The sequence below is a fragment of the Hemicordylus capensis genome, chromosome 1 (genome assembly GCF_027244095.1).
Source record: "Hemicordylus capensis ecotype Gifberg chromosome 1, rHemCap1.1.pri, whole genome shotgun sequence".
Taxonomy (NCBI): domain Eukaryota; kingdom Metazoa; phylum Chordata; class Lepidosauria; order Squamata; family Cordylidae; genus Hemicordylus; species Hemicordylus capensis.
In genome coordinates, this window is record NC_069657.1 from 391392501 (window position 1) to 391413113 (window position 20613).

The window sequence follows — 20613 nt, forward strand, 5'->3', positions numbered from 1 at the left end:
CCCACCCTTTTAATATAATGTGCTTTTATGTTTTATTGAATGCAGTTCTTTAACTTGGATAACTCATTTGCTCATTTGTTAGAGGGGAGTATGGACAAGTCAGAAATTGAAGTGTGTGTGTGTAAATGAATTGACAAAATACAAATTAAAGCATTCATTCATTCATTGCATTTATATCTAATTATCTAGCTACATAGCCTTTTAAAAAATCTTTGTAAAGAACTGAATGGTTTTCACTCATCTGTGGCATTTAGTGTTCTTTTACAATTCACCCTTTAAAGTGTAAAGTGTGGTGATCACATAAAAGAATATTTCTTAAGGAGAGGAAGTGTGGATGTGAATCATGTTTCCTCTACCTGTGTCAGGTCTGAAGTAGGGATGTGCCAAAAAAAAAAAAAAAAAGGATTTTTCAATTGGTTTCAATCTTGAAACCAGTCTCAAAATTCCCAAAATGATCTGTCAAAACAGTGGTCATGGCCAAGCCAGCTGTTCAATGAATCAACCTCAAAATGATGTGATTCAAGTGATTCGGTCATAGGGAATAATTGGGAATCCGAAACACCCCATTGTTTCCCATGGGTAGGTCCTAGGGACACCAAAGTGGGTTGTGTGGTAGGGCATGATGGGTGCTACCTAAAACCCAGCCCACAAAACAAATGGGCAAGCAGGCGATGTTAAACAAAATTTTAACCTCTCCCCCAAACCCCGATAGGATCTGGTTTGGGGAAAAGGTTAAATATTTGTTAAAGATTGCCCACTTGCCCATTTCTTTTGTGGGTTGTGTGGTAGGTAGCACCCATAATGCCCTACCACACAACCCACTTTGGTGTCCCTAGGACCTACCCATGGGAAACAATGGGGTGCTTTGATTTCCCCATTATTTCCTATGGCCAGAGCAAGCCGCATTCACAGAGTGCACAGGACAAGTTTTGCATTGCAACTTGCAATGCATTTTGCAACCCTGCCTTGAAAAACACTGCAGATTAGAAGTACACAGTAAAAAAGAACCTGTCCCTCCTGACACAGAACACACATCTTTTTTCTCAAACACTGTCCAAAAATGGCCAAAAAAAGAATCACTGACCCAGAATCCGCTGCAGTAACTTCATTGGCACAGGTTTCTCTCTCACACAAAATTATGACTCCTTACTTCAGCATTGCAACAGCTGCCACAGCAGAACCCTTAGCAGCAAGCATAGTCATAAGTTCAACTAGAACATCTTCAGCCACATTTTGACTGAGTATAGCTTGAAATGTGCAGTGCAAATTGCAGAGCACACCTCAGTAAGTGAAGCACAAGTTAGTCTCAAGGCCGGTCATGGAGCTCATCCCACAGCAATCACCAAGAAAATATTCTACAACAACAACAACAATAATAATTGCTGGGATACGAGCCTCCCCATCTCCGGCATTTTTTTAAAAACTTCTGAAAACACATCTCTTCAACCAGACTTTCTCAGCTTTTTAAAACTTGTTTTTTAATTGTTCTGACTATTTAATTGTTGTTTTATGATGTTTTTAATTGTTAACCATTGTTCTATGCTTTTATAATGTTTGTTTTAATTATTAACTGATTTTAATGGTGTTTTAATGTAAACCACCCTGAGCCTTTTGGAAGGGCGGTATAAAAGTTTTAATAATAAATATAAATAAATAAATAAATAAATAAATAAATAAATAAATAATAACAAACAACTATTTGTTAGCTGCCCCATTACAAATTGTTCTCTGGGCAGCTCACAACATAGGATTAAACATACAATAAAATCAAAACAACAACAGCAAATATTTATAAACTGCTTCTCACCCAAAAAGTTTCCAAAGCAGTTTACACACAAAAATAAATAAATAAATAAGATGGCTCCCTGTCCCCAAAGGGCTCACAATCTAAAAAGAAACATAAGACAGACACCAGCAACAGTCACTGGAGGCACTGTGTTGGGGGTGGATAGGGCCAGTTACTCTCCCCCTGCTAAATAAAGAGAATCACCACATTTAAAAGGTGCCTCTTTGCCCAGTTAGCAGGGGTTTGCCGAGTTAGCAGACAGAAGCAGAAAAAACAAAATACAAATACAATACAAAGCAGTTTAAAAACTCATTTTAAAATTAGTTAAAAATCAAATCAAATTTGAAACTCAGAATTTAAAAGACCTGGGTGAACAAAAAGGTCTTTAAAGTAAAAGTAAACTGTGCCATCAGGTTGATTTTGACTCCTGGCTCCCACAGAGCTCTGTGGTTATCTTTGGTAGAATACAGGAGGGGTTTACCATTGCCCCCTCCCGCGCAGTATGAGATGATGCCTTTCAGCACCTTCCTATATCGCTGCTGCCCGATATAGGTGTTTCCCTTCCCATAGTCTGGGAAACATACCAGTGGGGATTCAAACTGGCAGCCTTCTGCTTGTTCTGTTGGAGATGAACTTCCAGTGCATCAACCTTTTGCACCAACTGTCCTAATGACCACTAGGGGCATTGGGAGTAGAGACAGTGAGTCAGGGTCTTCCTATCTGTCCCTACTCTATGACCCCTGAACTGACTCTGCAGCACTTCCTGTGCTGAGTCACAATCCTTCCTTTCCTCCTAGAGAGCAGATGGAAACATCTCTCTCTCCCTCCTTACCTATCCATTATGTAGTCCTTTAGGTTAGAGATAGGTCTTTCCTATCTAAGTGTATTTAACCAATAAATATTTAGTGTTTAGTCATACAAGGATCTCCATGTGTTTTCTCTAAATAGCTGCAATATCCAAACCATCCTCTGCTACCTACTCTGTAACTGGAGTGTGTGCTCATTCCTTAGTGCTCTGCTGTTTCCGTGTGTGCTCATTCCTTAGTGCTCTACCTATTGTGGGTAAAAATCAACAACCTCTAACATGTTAGTCAAGCATTTCCCCACTGTGCCACTTAAGGTCTTTACCTGACGTCTAAAGGATAAAGCCAGGCGAACCTCACTGGGGTGGATATTCCATAAACCACCAAAAAGGCCCTCTCCCCTCCCCTCCAGTTGGCAGGGGCAACCGGAGGAGGGCCTCTGAAGAAGATCTTAAATATGGGTTTGGGACATATGGGGCAAGGCGCTTTCTCAGGTAACCTGATTCCAATCAATTTAGGGCTTTAAAGGTTAAAACCAGCACATTGAATTGAGCCCGGAAATGAACTGGGAGCTAGTGCAGCTGATGAAGCACTGGCGTGGTATGATCAAAACATCCAGTCTCAGTTAATAATCTTGCAGCCCTATTTGGTAACAGCTCCAGTTTCCAGACCATTATCAAAGGTAGCCCTACGTACAACGCATTACAGTAATATAAGCGAGAGGTTACCAAAGCATGAGTAACTGTGGCCAACATATTTCTGTCCATGTAAAGTCGCAGTTGGCATATCAGCCGAAGCTGATAAAAGGCGCTTCAAGCCACAGAGGCCACTTGAGCCTCTAGTGACTGTGCTGGATCAATGAACACCCCCAAGCTGCAAACCTGGTCCTTCAGAGGGAGTGTAAATCCTATCTAGAAGGCTGGACATCATACACCTGGGCAAAGGAACCACAAACCAACAGTATTTCTGCCTTGTTTGGATTGTTACAAAATTCAGCTTATTCACCTTCATTCAGTCCATTACTGCATCCAACCATCTTTTAAGGATGGGCCTGGAGGTAGGAGTGGAACCACCTCCAAGCAGTGCCTCCCACACCCATTTCGGCCAGCCTATCCAAAAGGATATCATGGTCAATGATGTTGAAAGCCGCTGAGATATCCAAGAGAATTAATAGGGTTGCACTCCCCCTGTCTCTCTGCATAGGTCATCCCACAGGGTGACCAAAACAGTTTCTGTTCCAAAGCTGGGCCTGAAGCCTGACTGAAATGGATCTAGATGGTGAGGCTATTCACACGATGGTAGAAAATCAGGCTAGCCTCCGCTAGCCCGATTTTCTACCATCGTGAGAACCACCGGGCTCGGCTGCGAGCTCAGTGGTTCTTAAGCGGGTCACCCGCTTAAGTACCCCTGCCCTAAGTCCAGCTTAGTGGAGCAAGTGCTCCGCTAACCCAGGCTTTCAGATTGTGAGTTGCTGCAGCATGGCTCCACGCCACGGTAACTTAAAAGTAGCCTCCTGGCTCAGGGGTCTCTCCAGCGTGCCCTGCGTGCTCGTGCAGGGCATGCTGGAGCTTCTGGAAGCCGCGCAGCCCCAATCCTCCCAGCTCCCGCCGGCTCCGTAAAAGAGCCAGCAGTCATGTGGGCGGCCGCTTCGGCCACCCAGAGCAGACTGCTGCTTGTGTGCAGGGAGAGCGTGCTAAGCCTGCTTTCCCTGCAAATCTTCCCCTCACTGAAGAGCCTCAGTATGTTTCCTCCAAGAGTGTGTGGAGTTGGTCAGCCACTACACACTCAAGCACCTTGCCCAGGAAGGGAATATTGGCCACAGGCCTATAGTTGTTTACATCCTCTGGGTAGAGACTGGGTATCTTTTGGTTGTATAGGTGTGAACAACTAGGTAGGAGGAGGGAGGGTGTGGAATCAAGGTCAGAGGAAAAGCAGGGTAGCTTTTCCTCCAACCTTGCTTCCACACAATCACTTCTACCTAAGTTTTCCTCCTACCTTGCTTCCACACAACTAAAAATTGGGAGCACACACAGCTCCCACACCTGGGTAGGGCACAGTTTTCAGTTGTGTGAATGACTTCGATATCAACATTTGCAACCAGGACTTGTTAGGAGAAATTCAGCATTAGTGACAAATTAATTATTTCTCAAACATGTTTTTATGGGTGTTGTGGTTTTCTAAATGTCATTGCAGATATACTATTAAAATTATATTTATTCTTATCCTACTAATGAAATAACATGCCCCTCCTCCAAAAACCACAGTCAAAGCTGTAATGACTGACTTGAAATTTGTGAGCCTTGCCAAAACAACCGAGAATAGCTCCCCAAAGTGTTGTAAAGCCAATGATGTAAAATGAAATAAATGCTTGATGTCAGACTGATTTAACTGACACACCAACTAATCCTGATGGGGAATTCAAGGTCCTAGCAGTGAATCTAGATAACTAAGAAAAAAAAACTGTTCAGCTCATGCTGCTAATGAGCAAACATGCAGAAGCTGCTAACAAGCTTCTTGCTATTGTTATATATCTATTCATTAATTTAAATTTATATCCCATCCCTGAGACTGCAGAATGGTTTGCATGAAACTCAGCTTCATCTGAATCCTAAAACAAGGGTGATTAAAAAGATAATTTGTAACAAAAAATTAAATAGACTGCTAAAGTGCCGCCCTGCTTATCTACAGCTACTAATTACTTTTTCAACGAGAGTCTTACTTCCCTTCTGTATGCTGCTGAGGCTCAGGCTGGCTACTGCACATGTGACTGCTTGTAAAAGTTGCAGCTGTTTGTCTAGTTCACCTTTCTTGCTCTATAATATCTTATCTAGTACAACTTATCTAGTACATCTTAATATCTTACCTAGTACATCTTAACCATATCAATGTCAAATCTTGGTGTGTTTCTCCACCCTCACTCCATGTAATTGGCTCACACTGGCAGGTGACCCAACAACACTTGATGGAAATTGATGGAAAGCATACTTAAGGAGAAAATTGTTAAGCATATAGAAGAACAGGCCTTGCATAAGGAGAACCAGCATGGCTTCTGCAAGGGAAAGTCTTGCCTCACTAACCGTTTGCAGTTTTTTGAGAGTGTCAACAGGCATGTGGATAAAGGTGATCTGGTTGACATAGTATACTTGGACTTCCAAAAAGCTTTTGATAAAGTTCCCCACCAAAGGCTCTTGAGTAAACTTAGCAGTCATAGAATAAGGGGACAGGTTCATGTGTGGATCAGTAACTGGCTGAAGGACAGGAAGGTTGAAGGACAGAAAGTAGGAATAAATGGACAGTTTTCACAATGGAGTAGGTAGGAAGTGGGGTCCTCCAGGGATCAGTACTGGGATGATCCCTGTACCGATAAATGATCTAGAAGTTGGGATGAACAGCAAAGTGGCCAGATTTGCAGATAACACTAAACTATTTAGGGCAGTGAAATCCACAATGCATTGTGAGGAACTCCAAAAAGATCTCTCCAAACAGGGAGACTGGGTGACAAATGTGGTTCAATGTAAACAAGTGTAAAGTGATGCACATTGAGCGGGGGGCAACTTCATATATACACTGATGGGATCTGAGCTGTTGGTGACTGACCAGGAAAGACATCTTGGGGTTGTGGTGGACAGCTCATTGAAAGTGTTGTCTCGGTGTGCGGCAGCTGTGAAAAAAGCTAATTCCATGCTAGGAATCATTAGGAAGGGGATTGAAAATAAAAATACTAATATTATAATGCCCTTACACAAATCTATGGTGCAGCCATATCTGGAATACTGCATACAGCTTTGGTCACCGTAACTTAAGGAGGATATTGTAGAACTGGAAAAGGTGCAGAAGAGGACAATCAAAATTTTCAGGAGCCTGGAGTACCTTCCTTATGAGGCTAGGCTACAGCATTTGGGGCTCTTTACCTTGAAAAAGAGGCAACAAAGGTGAGACACAATCATAGTATATAAAATTATGCATGGAGTGGAGAGGGTAGACAGAGAGAAATTTTTCTCCCACAACAGTAGAACCAGGGGTCACCCCTGGAACTGAAGTTTGGGAAACTTAGGGCCAACAAGAGGAAGTACTTTTTCACACAGTGCATAATTAATCTATGGAATTCTTTGCATTGGGTGACGGCCACCAGCTAGGATGGCTTTAAAAGGGGCTTAGACAGATTCATGGTGGACAGGTCTATCAATGGCTACTAGTCTGGTGGCTGTGGGCCACCTCCAGCCTCAGAGGCACAATGCCTCTCAATACCACTTGCAGGGGAGCAACAGCAGGAGAGGGCAGGACCACACCTCTTGCCTGTGGGCTCCCCAGAAGCATCTGGTGGCCTACTTTGTGAAACAGGATGCTGGACTAGATGGCCCTTAGGAACATAGGAAAATGCTATATACTGAGCGGGACCATTGGTCTATCTAGCTCAGTATTGTCTTCACAGACTGGCAGCGGCTTCTCCAAGGTTGCAGGCAGGAATCTCTCTCAGCCCTATCTTGGAGAGGCCAGGGTGGGAACTTGAAACCTTCTGCTCTTCCCAGAGTGGCTTCATCCCCTGAGGGGAATATCTTGCAGTGCTCACACATCAAGTCTCCCATTCAGATGCAACCAGGGCAGACCCTGCTTAGCTATGGGGACAAGTCATGCTCTGCTACCACAAGACCAGCTCTCCTCTCCATCAGGCCCTTGTGCCTGATCCAGCAGGGCTGTTCTTATGTTCTTAACACTGAATGTCAAAACGTGGCCAAGTCGTAGCAGACATTATGGTGAACACAGAGCAGCCATTTTCAGTGGCAATTGGTATTTATTTAACATCTAGTTCCACACAAAGGTGGTCACTTTGGCAGATTTCATGAGGAAGAGAAAGATGGCGAACTATTTAGAACATTTATAGAACCTTGTTCCCTCTCTCCTTCTCTGGCCACACATGCATGTAACATGAAATCAGAGGTTGACAAACCCACAGTTTCAATTTCAAACTGTAAATTGCATCACAGATGTTTGTCCAAAAGCAGTCTGGCAATCTCCGATTTCCGGGGAGGGGAGCCCCTCCCTCTTCCTGGTCTGCCGAGGCCAATTCCAGCAAGCTCCATAGTGCTGGCATTGCCAGACTGTGGGCAAGGCATCAGTGTCACCAGAGCAGCTGCCATTGTCCACGATATTAAAGGAGGCATGCCAAGCATGACTGTCCCTTTTTGGAACTGTCTGCCCATGGAAAGGGCATTTAAATCCCTTTATATGCCATGCCATGCCATGCCAGTGCTCCTTCTGGCAGTGATAGCACTGCTACCCTCCTAAGAGGAAATTGGCTGTTCAAGAATGCCCCTGGTTGGGGCTGCATTTTAAATCCAACTCCAGGTATCCCCGCCCTAACATACTGTATGTAATGCGGTGCCCTCCTTATGTTGCCACCTGGAGTGTTTGTACTTGTGAACATACTTCATTGTCACTTCATTCTCGGGGAGCAAAGCACTTAATGCCCATCCTGTCATCCTGTTCCCTTTCCCTCTTGCTTACCAGAAGGAGGGACCAAGTGGAGAGAGGGAATGCCCCTGTTTGACCTTGCCACTCAACAGGCTGACAAGCTTGGGATGGGACTGGCACTAGGCAACTGCTTTGTTAGATCGAAGACAGGAGGGGAGGGCGAAAGCTCAGAGAGGCAGCCAGTGAGAAATCCCACAGGCATGGAGCGAGCACAATCCTAGGCAGGTCTGCACCACCATCTCTATGACTGCAGTTCCAAAAACTGCATGGAACCACAGTTATGGCGCATTCTTTGTTCAGACAGAACGCTTTGGTGGCCAGACCTCTGATTTCAATGGTGCACCTTTGTGTAAACCAAGGTTCAAACTGGAGTTTGGTGAGGCAAACTGCAGGTCACTTTTGGCTCAAAATCGCAGTTGCATGCATTCAGACATAACAGAGTTAGGATGAATATTTTCCCCAACTATATAATGGCAGAAGTTTTGGGTTTTTTAAAACCACCTCACTATTTGAACATCTTAGTTGAGTAGAGTGAAGATCATTCTTTGAAAGTCAACATTCAGTCAAAGCCAAGGTTTTGTCAAGCATGCAAATCAAGATACTTACATACTTGGAATTTGGAATCAAATTCCACATGCAAAGAGAAAAAGTACAAGGATTTATGATTCGTTTAAGCAATGAAGATCTCAGCACATAATTATGACACAAATAGATTGCTTTCAGAAGTCATGCCAGTCTGTCAAATGAAAAAGCATCTGGCCACATGAATAATACCCCACAAATGCTGTTACAGTGATGGAAATTCAATCATTCTGATCAGGTGAGAGTGATTCAGAAACAAAAACAGCACTGTGCATACTGTTGGGATGAAAGCCAAAAGCAAGAACTGGAAGTGTCTCCTGCACCCCTCCACAAACAGGAGATCAGTAGTGGTGTCAAGATGGACAATGCAAATAATCTGTTCACCTGGCGGAAGAGTGGAGAGGGATGCTTGAGTTCAGTAGTAGAGGTGCAGCCTTCACCTGTGCCTAACAGATCTAGATAGAGAAGCTCTTCTCACGATCAGTGAGAAGAGCTTCTGTTGGGTCTGTGGGGAGAGTGGGCTTAGCCCTAGGTGGCCAGATTGGCCGCCCACACAACTGCCAACAACGGAGCCGGTGGAGGCTGCGGGGATCAGGGACTGCCCACCCCCTGGAACTTCCAGGGTGCCTCTCACGAGCATGTAGGGCATCCTGGAGAGACCCCTGAGGCTGGGAGGCTGGCTGCAGCTTCCCGGTCAGGGGTCTACTCATGTGTCGCCACGCACCGCGGCGGCACATGAGCAAAAAATGAGGTTAACTGAGTGCTCGCTCCATTAACCTCATTTAAGAGGAGGGGGAATAAGGCAGACTAACCTCCTTGAAACCACTGGGTTTGCCCATGGGCCCAGTGGTTCCAACAATCAGTAGAAAGTGGGCTAGGTTCCCTTAGCCCGCTTTCTACTGATCATTGGAATAGCTTCATAGTCTGACTGTATGCAGGAAAATCATTCCCTCAAACATCATACTGCAAATAATGAAGCAATAAGGAAAAAATAATGATGGGGGTGGGGGGTCTGATATTTTACACCAATTTCACAAATAAATGTCACTTCAGTGTGACAGTAGCCATATTCCATAATAGAGGGAATCACTCTCTTTTGTGTGAAAGGTAAAGAGCAGGGGTAGCCAACCTACAGCTGCTATTATTTTTTATTATTATTATTATTATTAACAACATTTTATATCCCGCTCTTCCTCCAAAGAGCACAGAGCGATGTAATACATACTTAGGTTTCTCTTCACAACAACCCTGTGAAGTAGGTTAGGCTGAGAGAGAAGTGACTGGCCCAGAGTCACCCAGCTAGTTTCATGGCTGAATGGGGATTTGAACTCGGTCTCCCCAATCCTAGTCCAGCACTCTAACCACTACACCATGCTGGCTCTCTGTTGGACTACATATTCCATCATCACCAGCTGACTGTATGTTATGTAAGGAACTGTAGGTATGAATTGCCACATACTGGGGCTATTCTCACGATTGCAGAAAATCAGGCTAGCCTCCGCTAGCCCGATTTTCTGTAATCATGAGAACCACCTGGCTTGGCTGCGAGCCCGGTGGTTGTAGAGCGGGTCACCCACTCAAGTACCCCTGCCCTAAAACCAGGTTTGTGGAGTGAGTGCTCCGCAAAGCTGGTTTTCAAGATTATGAGTAGCCGTAGTGCGGCTCTGCGCCGCACCTACTCATGAGGAGACCCCCGGAGGGGAGGTGAAAAGCCGGCTCCGGGGGTCTCCCCAGTATGCCCTGTGCACTTGCGCAGGGCATACTGGAGTTGGGGGCCACACAGCCCCCGAGCTCCCCAGCCCCGCCGGCTCCATCACGGAGCCAGAAATTGTGTGGGCGGCCAATCCAGCCACCCACGGCTCCCGCTTGCTCGTGTGCAGGGAGAGCGGGCTTAACCCACTCTCCCCACTCAACTTCACAAACTGGGTCTCACTGATCGTGAGACCTGGCTCACTGAATAGTCAGTTGTTATTGCAATTTAAAGGTCACCCAGCAAGTATCATGGCTGAATGGGGATTTTAACTCAGGTCTCCCTGGTCCTAGTCCAGCACTCTAACCACTAATTGCTTTAACTCTAACCACTAACAAATTTTCCAGCATAGCTGGAATCCAAAGAGCCCCTTATGTAAGCACTTGCACCTACAACTTAAAACCTCCATCTTTTTCATCCCCATTGACTTGTACTTCATCAAAGGCTATTCTCCAAGTTTACCTGAGTGTTGGAAATCATCATCATCATCATCATCTTTATTTGTTAGCTAAGCTGCCCTATAACAAATTGTTTTCTGGGAGGCTTACAACACATTAAAACATGAGATAAAAACACACAAAACATTAAATCATAGCAGGCCAAAACATACAAAATACAAAACAAATCATTTTAAAAAACATTTAAAATCAGTTACAATCAGATCAAAATTTTTAAAATTTAAAAGGCCTGAGTGAACAAAAAGTTCTAAACCTGGCACATAAAAGAACAAAGTGATGAAGCCAGGCTAACCTCACTGGGGAGACTATTCCATAAATGGGATGCAATCACCAAAAAAGCCTCTCCCCAGTGGCCACCTGCCTTGCCTTGTTTGCAAGGGCACCCGTAGGAGGGCCCCTGAAGAAGATCTTAAAAATGTGGTTGGGGCATATGGGGCCAGGCAGTCCCTCAGATAACCCTGTTTCAAGCCATTTAAGGCTTTAAAGGTTAAAATCAGCATTTTGAATTGGGCCCGGAAATGGACTAGAGCTAGTGTAGCTGATGAAACACTGGCATAATATGCTTATAACACACAGTCACAGTTAACAATCTTGCAGCCCTATTTTGTACCAGTTGCAGTTTCTGAACCATTTTCAAAGGCAGGCCCACATTCAACACATTGCAGTAATCAAAGCGAGAGGTTACCAGAGCATGAGTAACTGTGGCCAAGATCCAGGCAAGGTCGCAAGCACTCCGAGCCACAGAGGCCACTTGCGCCCTCTAGCGACAGTGCTGGATCAATTAGCACCCCCAAGCTGCAAACCTGGTCTTTCATGGGGAGTGCAACCCCATCTAGAACAGGCTAATCATGTGCCCAGGCAGAAGAACCACCGACCAGCAGTACCTCTGTCTTGTCTGGATTGATTCTTAGCTTATTCACACTCATCCAATCCACTACTGCATCCAAGCACCGATTAAGGACAGTCATCACCTCACCTGCATCTGATGAAGAAGAGAGAAACAGCTGAGTATCTCTGAGTCATCTGCATATTGATGACACTTCGGGCCAAATCTCCAGATGACCTCTCCCAGTGGTTTCATGTAGATGTTAAACAGCACAGGGGAAAGCATGGAATCCTGCGAAACTCCACAGCATAAATGCCAAAGAGTTCTGCAGTGATCCCCTAGCACCACCTTTGGGGAGCAGGCCTCAAGGAAGGATTGGAACCAAACAGTGCCTCCCACACCCCACTCGGCTAGCCTATCCAAAAGGAGACTTGCGTTTTGAGCGGTATACAAATGTGTTAAACAAACAAACAAATACATATATACATACATACATACCATTGTCAATGATGTTGAAAGCCGCTGAGATATCCAAGAGAATTAATAGGGTTGCACTCTCCCTGTCTCTCTGTATAGGTCATCCCACAAGTTGACCAAAGCAGTTTCTGTTTCAAAACCGGGCCTGAAGCCTGATTGAAATGGATCTAGATAGTGTGTTTCCTCCAAGAGTGTCTGGAGCTGGTCAGCCATTACACACTCAAGCATCTTGCCCAGGAATGGAATATTGGCCAAAGGCCTACAGTTGCTTACATCCTCTGGGTCCAAACTGGGTTTCTTTAGGAGTCGCTGAATAGCAGCTTCCTTCAATGGAGCTGGGACCAGTTCCTCTCTCAGTGAGGTGTTTAGAACCTGCTGGAGCCAGCTAAACATTCACTTCCAACTAGATTTAATAAGCCATGAAGGGCAAGGGGCAAGCATGCATGTGGTCAGCCAACTAAACACCTTGTCCACATCCTCAGGCACCAATAATTGAAACTCCTCCAGCAAAACTAGACCAGATTTTACTCTGGGCACCTCTCCCAATGATCAACCATTGTGTCCAGCTCATGGTGAATGCAAGCAACTTCACTCTCAGAGTGCTATGCAAATGAGTCACAGCGTGCTACTTCTAATACATCCTGCCTAGAGGCAAAAATATCTTGTCAGGTGGTGTTTATGGCTCCACTCAGGAGAATGCTGCATACACAAAGCTCCCCACAATGTCCCTTTGAATACCAGCTCATTTGCATTGCAGAAGGTTTCCTTCCTGTTTGGGCAATGGAAAACTTTAATGCAATGAGTGGAACCGGCAGGCAAATCCAAAAAGCAAATTGAATGCAAGAATAAGTATAATTCCTGACATTTCCTGATGGCCTTAATTACTGGTAAACATCAACATGTGTAGATTTCCTGACATGTACCATGTCATGCCTATTGGAAAGTACAAATCAGGATGCAGAGCATAGCTAGCTGGCTAAAGAGGAAAGAGATAGAAATGAAGATCAAGACTTGCAGCAATCTAACATCTAATGTAGCAGAAAGCATCCTTCATGAGAATCACATTAAAGTACCACATTATATCTCTTTTTTTAAAGTGCCACATTATATCTTTAAAAAAAAAAACATGTTAAACTGCAGATTAGTAGTGGTCTGCAATCATCAGCTCTTGATGTATACATTTCTAATGCAATCTAAAGAAAGGCACTCCTAAGTTCTGGTGAAATAAGTGCTGTATCCTCCATTATTTCATTGAGACCTGGAATTGATTCCTCATTTCTCTGCACTTGAACATTGGCAGCTGAATGTGGGAACCAATTCCACTGAAAAGCATTACAACTGAGGTGAAATGAAGAGATACCTTCAATGTTGGATCACTTGTTGCAGTCATCAAGTGATGAGTGTGCATATGAACTGGCTCCTAGGAGATGGTGCAGCTTGGCATACAAGAACGAGAAAAGCTTCACTTATTGTAATGACCTTTCCTCACATTTGTGCAGAAAAAGACATTATAACAGATGAAGCTTTTGTAATAGATACAGGTGTCACATCCTTGTCCTTGACAGATACATTTATGTCCCCTGTCATTTCCTACTTCTCTCTCTCTCTCTCTTACCCAGCAGAGAGTTCTTCACACAGCAAGCTTTACCACAAGTTTTCTGCGAAGCTTTCTTGCGAACTCAACGTTATCCCCAAAACCCGAAGCAAAAAGTGGATTTTTTTACTCCAGATATAAATCGGGCTGCACTCCAAGGCTCAATGAAAAACCTGAATTGTGTGTGAAGCACTCCCCAATAGCTCGCAGGGACTTTGGGGTAAATCTGCCCAATATGTGAATGCTCTCCTTCCATTCTGGAGGAGATAAGAGCTAAATAACTTTAAAAGCCCTGTGTGAAAAACTTCCAGGTGACAGTGACAATTTTTGTATAGCCACTGGAATATCACTAGTTATTAGGGTGACCAGATTTATAGGAGGGCATTTGCCAGTTTTGAAATGACTGGACTTTGTCTCAAAGCGTAATGGTGATTCCTCCTTCTTCTGGAGAGTCCTGGCAAATTTAGAAGAGTTGGCCACCCCATCCCTGTTATAGCGAAATATTCACATTGCCAAATTCCTTGATGACTCCCTCAGATTTTCAGTTCTGCCCTTTTCCCTTTAATGAGACATTAAAAAAGGAAGTCCAGGGTTAATTGTACAATTACCATGGGGTGTTTTGTTTTGTTTTTAAGATATGGAGTTATGAAACAGTAGTAAGGTCATGCACACGTCCTTCGGCCACTGATGCCAAGGACTGCAGGGAAGGCAGGATCTCACCTGCTACCCCTGCCAGAGGAGCAGTGGCTGTGCTGCCCTCCTCTGCACTGTGCACCCAGGATGCCCCACACCACAAGTGCAGTGGCTGCTCTCCTTAGACTAGCCACTGCACATGGCGCAGCTGCTCCTCCCCCCCAGCTTACTGCCGGATATGGTGGCAGGCCAAGGGGAAGCTTCTTAACCCAGTGGTGATTGCTCAGACGATCACCTGCTGTGGTAAAGTGAACTGTGGGTTTGCTTAACTTCAGCTGAACATTGGGTTTTTAAGTGCAACTAGTACGGTCTGGAGCAGCTGAGAGTCCTCAGCTCCTGGAGCTCAAGATGATATGAGCCTCCTGGAGTAACCCAGGTGGCTGTGTTGTGTGTCAACAGCCTCAGTCTGTTTCAAACAGATATTGTCAAATAATCATTTCTTGTAATGTTGGCACCAAATGAAAGAGTGCTCCATTTGCTTAATATGCAGGGCTGTTTTTAATTAATATGACTCAGAGTCCAAAGCAAAAGTAAAATGGCAGCGAAGGACATCTGGTGCTCCTAACACCATCTCGACTCATGTCACACTGCAAAGTGTATCCTGGCAACAAAACATCAAAATTGCAGATTAAGGGCCATAGCTCTTTTGTTCTAATGGATCACACACTGTGATGAACACAACCTTTTGATGGCTTCCCTCTGACAGACACACACCATATCCCCTGCTTCCATTTATGCTTAAAGAGGTACTTATGTCAGAAACTAGAAAGCCATCACTACATTAACTCCTCAATTGCTACAATAATGCTGTCTTATGTTCTATGAAATTGTTTTCCATTGGATATGTGTTGCTATTAAAGCAGGAATATTGCATGCACAAGTGATAATGCATGATGAAAATTGTGTGTCAATCATCAGGCTAATAATTTGAGGAAGATAATGCTGCTGGAACCCTTCTAGCCTTCCCATTCCAGATAAATAGTTTCCTTACTATGTTCTAGAAAGCAGTGGTGTTCTACTGAGATTTAATAAATGACCTGATAACATCTTCTAGATATACATGCCAAAAGGCACAAATCAATTTGCTTCAATAATAACAAAAAATATTGTGTCATAATTGCTTTTGTGAGATATAAAAAAGAACATCGGCACAACAAATGTTCTTAAAATACACTGAAGCAGTTCTCATATGCTCCCTAGCCCAGGCTAGGGAAACCCAGTCTGGTTTAGGCTGCATGTGAGAACTGCCAGAATTGGACCTGATCCCAGCAGGGCAGCACCACCTAGTCCAGCTTTTCAACCCAGCTCTTAGCCAGGGTTAAGGCTCAAATGAGCCCCTAACTCGGGCTCTGGGATCATCTGTTTGCTGGGGCTACGTTCAGCTCCAGTGGACACAGAGATGAGTGCCTAGAGTGCCTGTCTCCTGGGGGAATCCCCCAATGCACCACATACGTTGTGCAGTGCACTGTGGGATATCTGGCACCTGGGACACATCATCCCAGCCTCCAGAGCTCCATGCTGCACTATGCAGCATTGATCATCTGGGAGCGCGGTCCATGCTTCCAGCAACATTCAAGTGCTCATCGGGGAGGAAGGTGAGTTGAACCAGCCTTCACATGCCCACCACCCGGCGCCCTGCCCACCCAGTCCAAGTCTGTGCTGAACTTCTTTTCTATAGTGAAACAGAAATGTGCCCCACCCACATTGAACACTGAAATGACATTTCTTGATAGGTTCACTTGTGGCTCAGTGTTATAATTTGGTCCAGACCCTGGCTATTGGCTGCTGTGGATAGAGATTTTTATTTTATTTTATTTTATTCATTTAACACATTTATATACCACCCAAAATGCAAGTCTCTGGATTATGGGGGTTGTGGTCAAAAAACAGCTGGGAGGCCTAAGTTGAGCACAAAGTGAGATAGCTGCTCCATATACATTTTATGTACCATTGCAAAGCTTTCCAAAGTGGATTGATGATGGCATGCTAAATGGATGGTGAACTGTGCTTGTGTGATGCACATACAAGACTTTCCATGAACTGATTGGGTCCATCCGCACTTCACCACACTAGATTTTTGTGGGGATTTACCCCAAATTCTGAGTAACACATGCGTATTTCTGGATTCCACCAGTACCAAAGTAAATAAAGTTGTATATTACTGAAATTCAAGTAGAAAAAAAGACTTTAAACACTCCCAATACTCTGGGGTTTCTTTAAATGCAACACTCCTCCCACTCAGCATTCTAACACTGCAAAATCAGCTTGCTTTCCTGTGAGAATGTGCTGGTACCTGCCTCAATCAATGGTATCCCAGGCTGTGGTACATAAACTGTTTCATAAATTCTACTATAGGAATAACTTTCCCCAGTTGACACATTCTCTGGTGTAACAGGCACCACATGCTCCTAGCCATCCACACTTAAGAAATATGCCTACAGAAATTGATGCAGATTCCAGAACCTAAATAGCCTTATTCAGACATTACACTGTACATGTGTACAGGTGTCTATACACATAATGCTTTTGTGTGAACAGTTGTACATTATATAATTGTTGTTGATGTTTTTGTTTGTTTGTTTTTGTTTGTCTGCATTTGTTTCCCCCCCCCCCAAACCATTTTGTAAATAAGAAGCTGATCTTTCATGCCTCTTGTTTTCTGTCGGTTTCCCTTCTGTTCCATTGGTAACAAACTGTTCCTTTCTAGGTAGTGCATGGCATCTGCTACAATTGCTGTCATGAGCTTGAACATTGTTGGAAGCATATAGTTACTTGGTACTGAGACTTTTTCATAGTCTTTCAGAAGTAGACAAGTCTTGCTAGTTCTCATCCATTCATCAAGTTCTCCACCTTCTAGTATATCATTCAGTGGTTTGGCTAGACTGGTCAGATGTTTGAGCCAGAAGCTGCGTACTTCATCCATTCCAGGTGCTGTCCAATTCTTAATCTTTTTTGCTTGCTTTTCACCCAGTTGCGATTTTATTATCAAGTCATCCATTTTGGTTATATCCAATTTCCCCACAATGTTTTTTTATCCATTCTGCATTTTATAACAAATGTTATAAAAGCAAAAATGGATAAGACCCAGAAAGACTGTACGTGTTGATTATGCAAGGAGGTGGATGAGATGGTTGAGCACCTTGTCTGTTATAAGAAAATCGCGCAGACTGATTATAAGGAAAGACACAACAAAGTTGCTGCAATGATCCACTGGAACTTTTGCAAGAATTACAAATTGCCATCAAGCAAGAATTGGTGGAATCATCCAATCAAGAAGGTCACAGAAAATGAGGAGGCAAAAATCCTTTGGGATTTTCAAATACAAACTGATAGGCATTTAGCACACAATATGATGGATCTGACAGTCATCGAGAAGAATTGGGTTCTGATCATTGATATTGCAATCCCAGGGGATAGATGAGTTGATGAAAAACAATTGGAGAAAATAACTAAATACTAGGACCTTCAGAATGCAATTGAGTGGCTCTGGAAAAAGAAACAATAGTGGTGCCAATAGTTGTTCGTGCCATTGGTGCAGTACCAAAAGAACTTGAACACCATCTTGACACCTTGGGCATCAATAAAATCACAACACATCAGCTACAGAAGGCCTATGACGCTATCTTTAATTCTTCTTTAGTTATCCTAGACCCTTGGAAAGGGCCCAGTGATTAAAGTACCATATCCAGTCAATAACATCTGTAGACTTTGTGTAAATAGCACAATAATAATAATAATATGCAATCATGCATTCATAAAGGCCCCCTCAAGTGCAGGTGTGTATGGATCTGTACTCCATATCTGCTTTGCATGCAGAAGGCCCTAGTTTCCATCCCTGGCATCTCCAGGTAGGGCCACGAAAGACTCCTGTCTGAAACATTGAAAAGCCACTGCTAGTCAGTGTAGACGATACTGAGAAAGATGGACCAATGGTCTGAACTGGTATAAGGCAGATTCCTGTGTGTGTTGAGGATAATGTGTAAATCAGTCTAGAGTGTGAGTGGTATATGGATACAACTGCTACTGTGCAGACACGTGCCCTGTTTCCCATAAAATTTGTGTGGTTACACATCTTTGAAGTGTAATGAGAATACATAGAGGCCTTTTGAAGGTGGCTGAATGCTCTGTAGCTATGTCAGTCAGATGAGGGTTCTGGTATTATTACTGGGTCTATTCACTAGCATGGGCTATCCTTCGCAAGAATACCAGATGGCATCATATACAGGAACATAGATTAGATTGTACTGTAAAAAGATGTTCTGTTATGATCATAAGTTCAAATAATGATTTCTTTTTGCTCTGTAATTTAATAAATGCATATGGACTGGTGCACATCACTATTTGTAAGGGGTGGGGTGGGGGTGGGGTGGGGTGAGATATAAACTCAAAACTGTGACAAACTACAAATATGCAGACTCAACAAAGTCCAGCAATGAAAGACTGGCAGATTCAGAAAATGTAAGGTAAAGCTAAAGTGTCCCATCGAGTCCATATCGACTCCTGGTGCCCACAGAGCCCTGTATGAGGCATCATCTCATACTGCACAGGAGGAGGCAATGGTAAACCCCTCCTGTATTCTACCAAAAGAAAACCACAGGGCTCTATGGGCGCAAGGAGTCGAAATCGACTTGACGGTACACTTTACCTTTACCTCTGCTCCAGCTGCAGCTTCAAACTACTCTGAGCAGCAACATGCTGTCTGGCACTCTCTGCAGCCACTCACCTGGCCACCGGTGGGGGGTGGGCTCCACGGAAGCCAGGTGAGTGGTGTAGCTGATCCATCGTCGTAGAGAGTGCCAGGCAGTGTGCTGCTGCTAAGAGTATTTTGCAGCTCCAGCCGGAGTAGAGGTAGGAACCTTTTAATTTGTGCTTAAAAGTGCGTCTCGCCACCTTCCTCTCTGCCGGTGGCGCCTACATTGACTGCTCCTGGAGAGATGGATGGATGGATGGATGGATGGATAGACAGACAGATAAATAGACAGACAGACGGATAAGCTAAGCTAAGCAAGTTATCGTGCTAATTTCTTTTCCCTTTTCAAGCATCTTTCAATCTCTTCTTCTCCCTCTTTCTATTTCTCATGGTTATTGTGAGGATCAGCAAGATGAGTGGTTTTAAAGAATTTTCTGAATTCATGTCCTGAAGAAATTAATAAAAAGATTTCTCAAATCTCCAGTATAAAGGAAGGGTGAGTTGGTAAATAAATACTGGAATGACTTTGCAATGAGCATTTTTTGTAGGTGTGTAGGAGCATTTTTAAGTATGAGGTGTGATGGAGGGGAAGGAAAGAGGAAAAACCTGTTAACACAAAATGATGGAAGAGAAAACCGTTCTGAAGACAAGGCAACCTGAATTCTTGGAAAACAAATGACAGTTATGACAAACAACTCATCAGTCATAGCTGTTTTAATCATAGCTGTGTTTTCTATGCCTCCTGAATATGATACAATCATGCTGGATCAAATACTGGATGCATTTCCTTGGCTATGTTTTTATCGCCTGTGTTTTGACTGGTCAGTGACCATAACAAAGATTCTGATATTGTATGGATCATGCATTTTATTTCCTTTCTTTAGCAAATTCCCCCATTTTAATTCAGTGCCTTTGGATACAAATTTTTATTCTCCTGTTGCAAGCTATTTGACCCACCTGCTTTGGGATTACTTTTGTCTGCCACAGAAAAATACTGGCAACCCTGGCCCTTGGAGCTGTTCTTCCTTCTCCACAGCAAACACAACCGTTTGAGCTCAAAGCCATGGGGTTCCTTAAAAAAACAAAAAAAAACCCTTTTCTAGGCACAGGTGCCCTGACACAGGAGCTTCGGGGTTTTGCAAGATGTGCACTGGTGGATTAACACAGTGGCAGTAGAGGCGAAAATTCCCCCAGCAGCAAGTTTTGTTCATTGTGGGGGGAAATTAATGTTTAAAACTGCTGCCATGCAGGAGCGCAGCAGCGAGAGCTCCCTCGCACCCCCCAGCCCACCTCCCAAATTATGACGGCAGGTCAGGGCAAGACAAATGTGTAGGTGTGTGGTGCTGAGAGAGCGGTGATACCCCTCCTAACCCAAGCCCGCCTACCTCCCCCGGGTGCAAGGGAGCTCTCACTGCCATGCTCCTGCACGGCGGCAGTTTTAAACATTAAAACAATTGATTTTAAACTCACCCCTCCTTCCTC